Here is a 13,609-nt window from a genome sequence, read left to right as displayed (position 1 = left end):
CCTAATGGGCTAATCTTGCATCTGCCCACTGTCCCTGGGTGTTAGAAGGTGGTTTGGCCCACGGACCACTTAGGGTAAGTGTTGGGCCCATAGAGCCCATCTGATGGGTTTCAGGGGGTGCACTGTCCATAACAGGGTATTCAGCTAGGCCTTGTAACAAAGGCTGGGCTGAACCCATGTGGCTGATGTATAGATCAATGTTTGGGTGCCACACCATACAAGGAAGCCCAACTGGGCAGCAGTTTGGAAGGCTAAATGAATATATAACCTTAAATGGGCCTTAAGCCCATTTCGAAATGGGCTAATTTGATTAGTCTTTAAGGGGAGAATTCTGAGATACGATTAGCTGATAGGATTGGGCCCACACCCTATCCACTTAGAGATTCCATGATCTAAATGAGATTTAAATTTGGAAACTTCCTAATTATATTAGGAGCTGGCTGATCTAATCTACAGATAAGATAAGGATTATCCCCTATCTTAACGGGACTTCTAATCCATATATGATTTGGGTTAGCAACTCCTAATAGGATTAGGAGCTGATCCCTTTAAGTCTATAAAAGGAAGTAGGGGCAGCAGCCTTTAGACACATCCAACACAATCACCAGCAACTGTCTTGTCTTTAGAGCTGAGATCACAGAAGATAGAATTCTGCACCCTGCAAATACTCTCTGGCCGCCTCCTTCCTGCAGCCGCCGCCTATAGCAGTTCGATCTCCATTTCTTGGGAGAAATCCAGATTGGATCTTGATTCCAATCTTTTGGAGAAAAGATTGGTAGGAGTTGTATTCACAATCCATCCAGGTGATTCTTGAGAAGGATCAAGTTCTTTTGTAAGAACATTGCTGATTCTGCTCCACTCTGCATTGTGCCATCTTCAGTGGGATCAGATTTTGGATCCTACCTTGGGCGTGAACACCTCCATTGAGAGATATTATTTTTCTGTATCAGGTATTATCTCTCCCTACTCCTTTTGGTTCAGATCTGGTTCAGTTTATGGTTCAAGAATGATCTTTGAAAATATGATTTTCTAAATAAGGAATTCGATTTCCAGTTGAAGGGAGAGAAAAATTTTTGAAATTCGCTCCCTTATTCCCCAATCTTTGGGCATCCATGAGATGGATTTCCTATCCCTTCACTTGGACCCAGGCTAGATCTGGTAACACAGATCGATGCTATTCTCAACTCTCTGCCTCCATCCTTTAATCCATTCATCATGAACTACAACATGAACAAGCTGAACGTCAGCTTGCAGGAACTCAACAATATGTTGCAGAGGGCGAAGAACTGATTAAGAAAGATGAACCCATTGCCATGCTTGTTGAAACTAAAAAATCAGGCAAGAAAAGGAAGGCAAAGAGAAAGCCCCAGAAGAAGGTTGTCGAACCCAAGAAGCAGAAGAAAGACAAAGCATCGGATGCCTGACATTTCTGCAAGAAGACCGACCACTAGAAAAGGAACTGTCATGCCTACCTGGAATCCAAGAAAGGTAATCTCGAAACATGTGTTATAGAAACCAATTTATTGGTAGCTTCTACATCCTGGTGTATTGACTCCGGGGCTTCAACTCATGCGTGTAACTCACTACAAGGGTACAAGGTAAGCAGAAGGCTGAGTGAAAGAGAAGTCATACTCTACTTGGGGACTACTACAACTATTGCAGGCGCGGCCATAAGAACCATGGAGTTAATTTTTAGAGAAGGAACAATTGTACTAAAAGATTGTCTTTATGTACAAAATTTAATTAGAAATTTGATTTGTGTCTCAAAACTATGTGCAGATGGTTACTCTGTCTTCTTTAGTATTACGATTACTATTAAAAGAAATAGATTCATCGCATACGGGGAACTAGAGAATAGTCTCTATGTTCTACATCCTTCTCTAGAAACAAACATAACTGAAACTACGTCAGCTGAAATCCCCAAGAAGAGAGCCCATGATACAATTAATCCCACATGTCTGTGGCATTACCGACTTGTTCACATCGGTGATGACTGAATCACAAGGTTGGTAAAGGATGGTCATTTGGATTTTCTAACTGTAGAAGATCATCCCACTTGTGAGCCTTGCCTACATGGCAAGATGACGAAATGGCCATTTAATGGTAAGCCTGAAAGATGTATAGGCACACTTGACCTAGTACATACTGATGTATGTGGTCCACTGAGTGTTAGGACACTGAATCAACACGTGTATTTCTGCTAGACAGTTTTGTTTGCCCATAGTTTCAATCAAAATGATGTACTTTATGAGTTTATTGTAAATGAATAAAAGTGCATATTTGATTCATGTTCCCTTGGTATGTTTCTGTGTAATACCCTTAAACTGGACACTTAATGAGACTTGTGTTAGTTTATAATGTTAACAGCCAGTGGGTCAGTCTGGGGAGACCTATCATGACAAGGATGACACTGTGGTGCCACCAAGTCGGTTGGGGTGGCTTGTCTCAGCTACCAGGGTGAGACCCTAGGCACATACAATGTGGGATTAATTGAATCTTTGAACTGGACCAAATTTATAGTATTGCCTTGGACCTTGGAGATTGATGGGCAAAAACTAGAAAGTTACACCCGACCCCTAGACTCGATTATGATACTGCACTAGGTGTTGGATTGGGCTGTCTTTGATGTACCAATCAGTGAGATCCTTAGCGAGGGTCAAAACTTGGGTATGTTGGGACAGTCTGAGAATTCATCTGAGTGGGTGATCATAGTGATAGGATCATCCCCTTTGTCGGACAAAGGTAATGATCGAGGATGCACTCTCACTGATGGAAACCAAGACTGCCGGCAGCTGATTTCAATCTTGAGATTTGTTTTGCAAAATATATTTTATATGAGATATAAAAGTATATATATATATAATATGGTTTTGAAATGTTTGCAAATAGGTTTTAATTCCTGGGATCCATACTTGAGAGAGTGCAACACTGTTCCTTGCAGCTGAGGGAGAGGTCCTCTCCTGTCGGGTAGTGTATGATCAGTATGGGCTGAGAGGTTCAGTGTAAGACCATTGAGGATAATACCTGATGGGCTAATCTTGCATCTACCCACAGTCCCTAGGTGTTACTAGGTGGTTTGGCCCAAGGACCACTTAGGGTAAGTGTTGGGCCCATAGAGCCCATCTGATGGGTTTCAGAGGGTGCACTGTCCATAACAGTGTATTCAGCCAAGCCTTGTAACAAAGGCTGGCTGAACCCATGTGGCTGATGTGTAGATCAATGTTTGGGTCCCATGCCATACAAGGAAGCCCAACTGGGTAGCATTTTGGACGGCTAAATGAATACATAACCCTAAATGGGCCTTAAGCCCATTTCGAGTTGGGCTAATTTGATTAGTCATTAAGGGGCGAATTCTGAGATAAGATCAACTGATAGGATTGGGCCCACACCCTATCAACTCAGAGAGTCCAAGATCTAAATGAGATTTAGATCTGGAAACTTCCTAATTAGATTAGGAGATGGCTGATCTAATCTGCAGATAAGATAAATGTTATCCCTTATCTTAAAGGGACTTCTAATCCAGATATGATTTGGGTTAGCAACTCCTAATGGGATTAGGAGCTGATCCCTTTAAGTCTATAAAAGGAAGAAGGGGTGGCAGCCTTTAGACACAACACAGCAGACAACCAACAGTCTTGTCTTCAGAGCTGAGATCACAGAAGAGAGAATTCTGCACCCTGCAAATACTCTTTAGCCGCCTCCTTCTTGCAGCCACTGCCTACAATAGTTCTATCTCCATTGGTTGGGAGAAATCAAGATTGGATCTTGATTCCAGCCTTTTGGAGAAAAGATTGGTGGGAGTTTTATTCACAAGTCATCTAGGTGATTCTTGAGAAGGATGAAGTTCTTTTGGAAGAACACTGTTGATTCTGCTCCACCTTGCACTGCACCATCTTCAGTGGGAGCAGATTTTGGATCCTAACTTGGGCGTGAACACCTTCATTAAGAGATATTGTTTCTCTGTATCCGGAATTATCTCTCCCTACTCCTTTTGCTTCAGATCTGGTTCAGTTCATGGTTCAAGAATGATCCTTGAAAATAAGATTTTCTAAATAGGGAATTTGATTCCCAGTTGAAGGGAAAGAAATTTTTTTGAAATTCGCCCCCTTTATTCCGCAATCTTTGGGCATCCATATGATGGATTTCGTATCCCTTCAGTGGTATCAGAGCCATGGTTCAAATCTTGAACCATTCTGTTTCAGTTCTGAACTTGCACAAATAGAGAGAAGGCGTTCTACCCAATTTGCGTAGATATGGGTTTTGGGAAATTTGTTCCCAAAATAGATGGGCAAATAAACTAAAATTAATTATAAATAAATCTGATTATTATTTAGAATAGTTCTTTATAATTTTCTTTATTTATTGGCTGTTCGTACAAGAGGAGATCGAACTCTTGGTTTGTGTAGGGAGAACTGCAAGATTTGCAGTTTATTGAATTTATTTATTACATTTGGTCTGTAAATATATTTTTTTTATTTTTAGACTCAATGTATAGGCATTCAATCTGATGTAATAATTAATAGAAATAGGATTTCTACTTTTAGACTCAAGATTTGCTATCTGCGATTTGTAGTTTAAGAAATTGCAATCTGTGATCTAACCTCTGTTTTGCAGGATGGAGTGTGCGAACAGCCTGGATTAACTAATTCTTGTTTTTCTTTTATCAGTTATTTAATTTCAGATTATTTTCTTGAATTAAGGATTTAATTAAAAATCAAACCCTAGACCCATTCGAACCAAGATTGGTTCAAACTGTTTGGACCAAATCTAGGGTTTAATCAATGCTGAAAGTCAGCCCTAATTTTCCCACTAATGGGCCTGAGGATTGATATTTAGTTAAATGGTTAATTCGGCCCAACCTGTAAAGGCCCAGTTTTAAATAATTAAAACTACAAAAGGCCCAATTTAAAGGATAAAGCTATATGGGTCGAACTGGGTAACCCTAATTCAGCCCATATACTTAGATAATATTAATGGTTAATATTATGGAATTTTAACGGGCTTCCAATGGGCCTTACAGATAATTAATTGATTGAATCAATTTATCCCTGCATGAGATGTATGGATGTGTGATGTGCTGCATACATGGGCCAAAAGTACTTGGCCCATGCTCATTCAGCAGTGGCTCTTGCACACACCATGGCTGAATGCACATCATTGCCATGGTGTCCATTTTTGGTCATTGGATGACCTCCCCCAATGGTGGGCCCCACACCTCATCAAGAAGTTACGTGCGGAACCCTAGCCGATTAAAGACCCACCAAAATCTGACTTTATGAAAGTCAGTGGGAGCCACTTTGGTTTGACCTAAATCAAACTAGGGCGTAATTATTTGTTCCCTCCAGTTAATATGAGTGCAAGTGATAGGGAGATTCATATGATGAACTCTCTAAAGGCCTTCCATCATTAGCATGAGGATGGGTCCTTCAATAATGAGGAAACGCACCAGAAAATGGGCTATCCATTTGCAGTTGGGCTTGTTTGAGTGTTTCATAAGATGATAGGGGCATCATAGACCGATGTGGGAGGGGCTTCACCAGAAAATGGAAAATCTCTCATGGTATCTTGGCATTCACGAATATGATGGGTAACCACTCACTGGACAGAAAGGTTTACCTGAAAATGGCTCTGAACCTTGTCTGACAGGGGCCAAAGGGAAAACTCATATGATGAGTGGATATGATCCTTCACAAAAAGGTGGCGGGGTTATGCAGCTGAAACAATTGGCTGCATGCACCCTATGTGATTTACCACATTTCCAGAGACAACCCATAGTCTCTGTCACTGAGAAAGGAGGGAAATCTCATAGATGAATAAATGGAAATGGATCGTAGATTAAAAGCCATATCCATGAAATGAACATGAATCAAATTAGGTTGTGGACGGATGTTTGTTCTTTTATCAGAAAATGGCAAATGGATCATTTGCAAAGCTTCTTGACGACAACAAGCTTAAAGGCTCAAACTATGTCGACTGGTACAGGAACCTTATGCTGGTCCTAGCTTCTGAAAAGATGGACAAAGTGGCAAGGAATCCTGCCCCGGAGCGTCCGGGAGATAGGGCTTCTGAGGCCTGAAGGAGAGACTATCAAGAATGGGAGGAAAAGAACCCCTAGCCCGGTGTTACATCATTTCCTCCTTGGACAACCCAATACAGAGGCAGTTCGATCAGATCGAACTTGCCAAGGACATATTGGACAGCCTGAGGACGATGTATGAAGAGCATAATCATTCTACTCGACAAAAGGTCTTGAAATAGTTCATGACCACTCAAATGTCCAAGGGCCAACAAGTTCATGACCTTGGACAACCCAATATAGAGGCAGTTCGAGTTCACCTCATTGAGAAGCACGAGTCATAAAACAAAAGAGGTTAACAAGAGGAAGGTAATAGCTAAGAAATTAAAGTTGCTCCCCGGCAACGGCGCCAAAATTTTGATGGGTTTGTCGAAGCCCTCAAAATTAGTACTAGTCCCACAATAAAATATTTGCAATAAAAGTGGTTCTAGGTCGAATCCCATAGGGAGCAAATCAGTAATCTCTTAGCCGAATGGATAAAGTAATTGTGTGGGAATATTAAATAACTAAAATTAAAAGAATAACAAACTAAACAAACAAGAGAAAATCAGTCTTACCGAATTCTGGTTCAAGGGTTCGGGTTGAATCGATTGGCCATCGATCCTAGGTACAATTTAGCATTCTTGCAATTCAAGCATTTAACCTTAGATTTATTAGGATAGCCATAATAAACCTTGTATTTTCCTAATTCAGTTGACCAAACCCAGCATTCGATCAACACTTATCACCACTCAACTGGGTACGATAGCGTTCCATGTTAAATAGTGATAGCATTAAGATTTGTGAAAATAGTTAAACCAAAATAACAATAATTGAGATAGCTGCAATTACTGAATTTTGTTCCATCAATTCTTTTAGGTTGAACCATGTTAAAACATTGGTCAAAGGCTGTCACGAACAATTGACCCAAAACAGATAACAACCTAATTGCTACTTGTACCATTATTCTGACAATTACGGATCACCGAAATCATGGATAGCAGTAGGAAAATCAACATTAATTCAGCTTGTCAGACTAATTAACATTAACATCCAATAAAAATGTGCACAAGAACCAATGAATACTTGAATTAAAAAGAAAGAAAATAAAGTAACTACAGAACCTCACAATGACACAATCGAACCTCCCCCCTTGAACCAGAAAAAGAAGCTTAGCTACTCATGATCTGCGCAATCTCCATGCTCTTCTTCTCCATAGCCGAACTGCCTTCTTGCTTCTTGATCTTCTTGATGATCTCTTGGATCTTGGAATGAGTGATTGCTAGAGCTGGTTCACCCCCCTCTTTATATAGCCAAAGGAGAGGGCTGTTTTCCAACTCCTTCTAGGAGATCATCTTGTCCTTAGGGAGTTTTGATCTTATCTTGAACTAATCCTATCCTATCTCTTATCTAATGCTCTAATCTCAATCTTTTTATCTCTCTAGGATTACATTCAAGACTTTAGATCTGATAAAACTCTCTCCTTGGAGATTACATTCGAAATTCGGACTCTTAACTCTTGAATTCGAGTTGGGCTGCTTCAAGGTACTTCTGCGTGTTGGGCTTAAGTTGTGAAATGAGCCTGGCTGCGGACTTGCTCCAACATTGGGCTCGTTTTCATACTCGATGCGGGCCATTGTGGGCCTTCCTTTCATCTTTCTAAAGCTTCTTGAATTGTCCAATTCGGTGTCCGGAATTGAGAGTTAGGCCCAGATTACTGATTGTCGCCGAAACTGTGCAAAATCACCCGATTTGTCCTGTTTTCTTCCAATTGCCTTCTTTATTGCCCTAAATCGAAATACAAGAGTAATGAGTCCATTTAAGTGCTAAATAAATGTAAAAGAATGAATATTAGGGGATAAAATTAGGGTTCGTTTTGGTCTCATCAAATCCCCCCACACTTAAACTTTGCCCGTCCTCGGGCAAGGCAAAAACTCAAGTAACACAAGAGAGACTAACTATTGATTTTCAATCTTTCTTTTTCTCTACATGAGGCCTGGTTCATTTCATGCTTTAGTTCAGACTTGGTAACCTTTCCCTTTTCATCTCTTTCTCCCCTTTTTCTTGTCCAAGAGTGATCGCAAATCACCATTCCTCATGGTCCCAAGTTAAATCGATAGTCAAGGAGACAAGCCTTCCAGGGCTGAAACTCCATGGACTGCACGGGTGCTCATTGCTTTTAACAAACCAATTCAGCCAGATGCAATTACTTTCCTTTGAATCAAAACAAGGTGTGCTTATTGCCATAAGCTTGCTATGTATCACATATTCACCACTTAGTGTGAATTCCTAGGATCTGAAGGTGAGAATGGGGTTGGGGTTATAGGGTGAGTGCATTTTATGCTCCATCTCACCCTTGCCTTCTTTTCAAGATGTGAGTGCATTTTATGCTCCATCTCACACTTGCTTTCATTTCTAAATGTGAGTGCATTTTATGCTCCGTCTCACACTTGTTTTTTTGTTTCTAGATGTGAGTGCATTTTATGCTCCATCTCACATTAGTCACGATTTTAGTTTCAAACTCCCTTTCTCTTTTTTTTTTTTTTTTTCACAAGAATCACAGGGTTTCACCGCCTGATCCATGAATTCATTGATCGTGGTCTCTATATGCCTAACACAGCAAGTTCTAGAATAATCAACCCATGTTTGACAGATAATTATGTGAAAATCAATCAAACCCTTATGCATCTTTCCTATTGATCGATTAAAATCATGAGGTACCATATGCAGCCAAGAAAGATTCAGTTAGTTATACTTGCATCCTATCTTATCTATTCAGCCTAAGCACATGATTCCTAATAAGTTGAAATCGTTCAAGGATAAGTTCCCAGGGAGCAGAAATTTCAAGAAGGTAATGTATCCCAAATTTCCATCAGATTTTCCTAATCCCCCCACACTTAAGTTATACATTGTCCCCAATGTATGTGATTATGCATAAAGTAGAAGGATTTGGGGGTACTTCCCTGTTTGTCTTGTTGGGTTCCTACTAAACACAAAAATCAAAACCAAACAAAATAACAAAATTAACTAAACACAATGGGTTGCCTCCCACAAGCGCAATTGTTTAATGTCGTTATGCTCAACGTCCTCTTTTTTTTTCTCCTTAATCCAATAAATACCATGGAATGTCCAACGAGATGTCTACCGTAGAGGGGACATTTGCATCCTCATGGAACATCTTCAATCGATGTCCATTCACCTTGAAGATCTTACCTGTGTCAAGACTTTTTATCTCTACTACACCATAGGGAAAAACATTAGTCACAGTAAACGGTCCCATCCACCTGGAACGCAGCTTACCTGGCATGAGTTGAAGTCGAGAATTATACAATAAGACTTTTTGTCCAATTTTAAATTGTTTTTGTAAGAGTGCATTGTCATGGAACGATTTGGTCTTTTCTTTGTAGATTCTTGAATTCTCGTATGCTTCTAACCTCAACTCTTCCAGCTCTTGCAACTGGAGCTTCCTTTCCTTCCATGCTTCTTCCATATTCATGTTGCATTGCTTGATTGCCCAATAGGCCCTATGTTCAATTTCCACCGGCAAGTGGCAAGATTTGCCAAAAATTAACCTGTAAGGGGACATACCTATTGGGGTCTTGTAAGCTGTTCGATATGCCCAGAGAGCATCATCTAGACGTAGGTTCCAATCCTTCCTTCCTGGATTCACGGTCTTTTCCAAGATGGACTTTACCTCTCTATTGGAAATTTCAGCTTGCCCGTTAGTCTGGGGATGATAAGCAGTGGCAATTCGGTGATGCACCCCATATCTTCTCAACAAGGCTTCAACTGTTCTATTGCAAAAATGGGTCCCTTGATCGCTTATGATGGCTCAAGGAATGCCAAACCTACTGAAAATGTTAGACTTTATAAACCCTACAACACATTTAGAATCATCAGTTTTGGTGGCTTTGGCTTCCACCCATTTTGAGACATAATCGACTGCCAAAAGTATGTAAGAAAAACCACAAGATCGGGGAAAGGGTCCCATGAAATCAATGCCCCAAACATCAAATATTTCACATATAAGAATGGGGGTTTGGGGCATCTCATTCCTATGAGATAGTGTACCTGTTTGTTGACATCTTTCACAGTTTTTACAAAACAAGTAGGCATCTCTAAATAGGGTGGCCCAATACAACCCACTATCCAAGACCTTTCGAGCAGTCCTCTTTGGCCCAAAATGGCCCCCACAAGCATAATTATGACAAAACTTTAGAATTGACATCTGCTCCTCCTCAGGGACACATCTCCTAATCATTTGGTCAGAACAAAATTTCCATAGGTAGGGTTCATCCCATACATAATATTTTGCCTCATACTTGACTTTATTCTTTATGGATCTGCTAAGGTTATTAGGCAAAATTCCCGTGACCAAGTAATTCACAATGTCAGCATACCATGGAGTCATACCTCTCATGTGAAACAACTGTTCATCAGGAAACAACTCACAAATGGGAGAGGAGTCCTCGTCTTTCACCAACCTACTTAGGTGATCAGCCACCGAATTTTCAGCTCCCCTTCGATCCTTGATTTCTAGATCAAACTCTTGGAGCAAGAGTATCCACCTTATCAGCCTCGGTTTTGACTCCTTCTTTGCTAGTAGGTATCTCAAAGCTGCATGGTCAGAAAAAACAATCACTTTAGAGCCAAGCAAATATGACCTAAATTTGTCTAAAGCAAACACAATAGCTAATAACTCTTTTTCAGTGGTTGTGTAATTGCTCTGTGCAACATTCAACATTTTGGAAGCGTAGTGAATGACATGGCTCTTCCCATTTATTCGCTGCCCTAGAACATCCCCTACTGCATAATTACTTGCATCTGTCATGATCTCAAAGGGCAAGTTCCAATCGGGTGGTTGAATGATGGGTGCAATGGTTAATAAATTTTTAAGCTTGTTAAAAGCTTCCTTGCACTCATCATCAAAATCGAAAGGCGCATCTTTTTGCAGCAAACTGGACAATGGCAGAGCAATTTTTGAAAAATCTTTGATGAACCTGTGATAAAAGCTTGCATGTCCAAGAAAATAATGAACCTCCCTAACATTTGTAGGGTAAGGTAAACTCACAATCAAATCAATTTTTTCCTTGTCGACTTCTATTCCTCTGGCTGAAACTACATGTCCCAACACAATACCCTCCTTCACCATAAAATGACATTTTTCATAGTTTAAGACAAGATTTGTTTCCACACACCTATTCAGAAGTTTACTTAAACTATTCAAACAATCATCAAACGAATCACCATAAACAGTAAAATCATCCATGAACACTTCAATGCATTTTTCAATAAAATCAGAAAATATGCTCATCATGCATCTTTGAAAAGTGCCCGGAGCGTTACACAAACCAAAGGGCATTCATCTGTAGGCGAAGGTGCCGAATGGACAAGTGAATGTCGTTTTCTCTTGGTCCTCCTGCGCAATAACAATCTGATAATACCCGGAGAATCCATCCAGAAAACAGAAGGAAGCCTTACCTGCCAGTCTCTCTAGCATCTGATCAATGAAGGGTAGGGGAAAATGGTCCTTTCGAGTGGCCAAGTTGAGTTTTTGAAAATCTATTACCATTCGCCAGCCACCTTGTACCCTCATGGGAATTAGTTCATTATTTTTACTTTTTACTAAAGTCATCCCAATTTTCTTAGGCACAACATGAATAGGACTTACCATTTGCTATCTGAAATTGGATAAATTATCCCTTCATCTAACGGTTTAAGCACCTCTTTCATTACTACCTCTTTCATCACCGGGTTGAGTTTTCTTTGTGGTTCTCTAACTGGTTTAGCATCATCTTCCAAAAGGATCCTATGCATGCAAATCGAGGGGCTGACCCCTTTTATGTCGGTTAGGATCCTATGCATGCAAATCGAGGGGCTGACCCCTTCTGGGTATGCATTAGAACGATCAACCAATTGAATAACAACTCTAGTCTCTTTTAAAGGACCTAGTCTCAATGCACAGTAAATCGAGTATGGCATGACATTAATAGATGCACCTAAGTCCAGCATGGCACGCTCGATTCATTTATTGCCAATCACACAGGGTAGGGTAAACATACCTGGATCAACACGCTTTTCTGGCAGGGTCCTCTTGATCACGGCTGAAACGTTCTCTCCTACTCTTACCTTTTCATCAATTCGCAGCCTCCTCTTGTTAGTGCATAACTCTTTCAAAAATTTTGCATATTTAGGGATTTGTTTTATTGCATCTAGCAAGGGAATGTTGATCTCCACCTTCCTGAAGGTTTCTAACACTTCTTGTTCATATTCCTCTTTCTTTGAATTTGCCAACCTGCTAGGAAAAGGTGGTACAACATTAGTAACCTTAGGGAGAGGGGGGTCTGATTTTACCTCAATGGGGCTATCGTTTGACCCTTGTCCTTCCTCTTCCTTGGCTGCCTTCGATGGTGAACTTGGTTGGGACTGCAACTCTCTTCCGCTTCTCAACACCACCGCACTTGCATTCTCTTTCGGATTAAATACCGTTTGTGAGGGTAGTTTCCCAGAGTTTTGCGCCTCCAACTTGCTGATGGAAGTGGCAAGTTGGCTAATTTGGTTCCCCAAATTTCTGAATGCTAGCTCTTGTTTCCTGCTGAAATTGCTGAGTATTAGTAGCTAGAGCCTTAACTATTTCATCCAAAGACATACCTGAATTCGGGGGTTGGCTTTGCGCTATGATGGGTGTTGAAAACTGGGGCTGTCGACTGAGAAATTGGGGCTGATATTTCTGCTGTCCTCCTTGGGTCCCGTAGCTTAAGTTTGGATGATCTCTCCACCTCGGATTGTAATGGTTGGAGTAAGGATCATACTTTTGTTGGGGCTGGCCCGGGAATCCTCCCATGGCATTGACTTGCTGCATCGGGCCATCTTGTAATGATGGACACATGTCCGTAGGATGTCCAGGGATCGAACAGATACCACACACCCTGGCAGTTTGTAACTGTCCTGCTGCGAGCTGCTTAACCAAGGCAGTTAAATCAGAAATCTGGTTTTCTAAATTTGCATGGCTTACCTCGTTAACCCTTCGAATGGTACCTTCTGTCCTTGTACCGAATTGCTGTGAATTTTTGGCCATGTTGGAGAAATTCCCTAGCCGCTTCGGGTGTCTTGTTCATTAGAGCTCCTCCACTGGCTGCATCGACCATACTTCTATCCATGGACTGAAGCCCTTCATAGAAGTATTGGATTAACAATTGTTCAGGAATTTGGTGGTGGGGACAACTAGCAACAAGTTGCTTAAACCTTTCCCAATATTCATATAATGTCTCACCACCAAACTGCCAAACTCCACATATTTCTTTTCTTATATTTGCAGCCCGGGATGTAGGAAAATATTTATCTAAAAATATCCTATTCATTTCATCCCATGTGCGTACTGAACCGGGAGGGAGAATATACAACCAATCCTTTGCTTTATCTCTTAAAGTAAATGGAAAGGCTATGAGTTTTACCTGGTCCTCGTTCATTCCGTGGGGTTTCATGCTTGAACAGACGACATGAAATTCCTTTAGATGTTTGTGAGGGTCCTCACCTGGGAAACCATGAAACGGA

General features: G+C 40.8%; 1 non-coding gene across 1 annotated transcript; it reads left to right on the top strand.

Annotated features, from left to right (window-relative positions):
- The first annotated feature begins 13,261 nt into the window (after positions 1–13,261).
- On the top strand, positions 13,262–13,368 carry LOC148861023 (small nucleolar RNA R71). The gene has a single exon (XR_016095353.1). It is a non-coding gene; the product is annotated as a small nucleolar RNA R71 (small nucleolar RNA).
- The last annotated feature ends 241 nt before the right edge of the window (positions 13,369–13,609 follow it).

The sequence above is a fragment of the Nelumbo lutea genome, chromosome 4, assembly GCF_056320005.1.
Source record: "Nelumbo lutea isolate HS-2025 chromosome 4, American lotus-T2T, whole genome shotgun sequence".
NCBI classification, from domain to species: domain Eukaryota; kingdom Viridiplantae; phylum Streptophyta; class Magnoliopsida; order Proteales; family Nelumbonaceae; genus Nelumbo; species Nelumbo lutea.
Note: the sequence above shows the minus strand (reverse complement) of the source record. Positions and strands in the feature narration are given on the sequence as shown.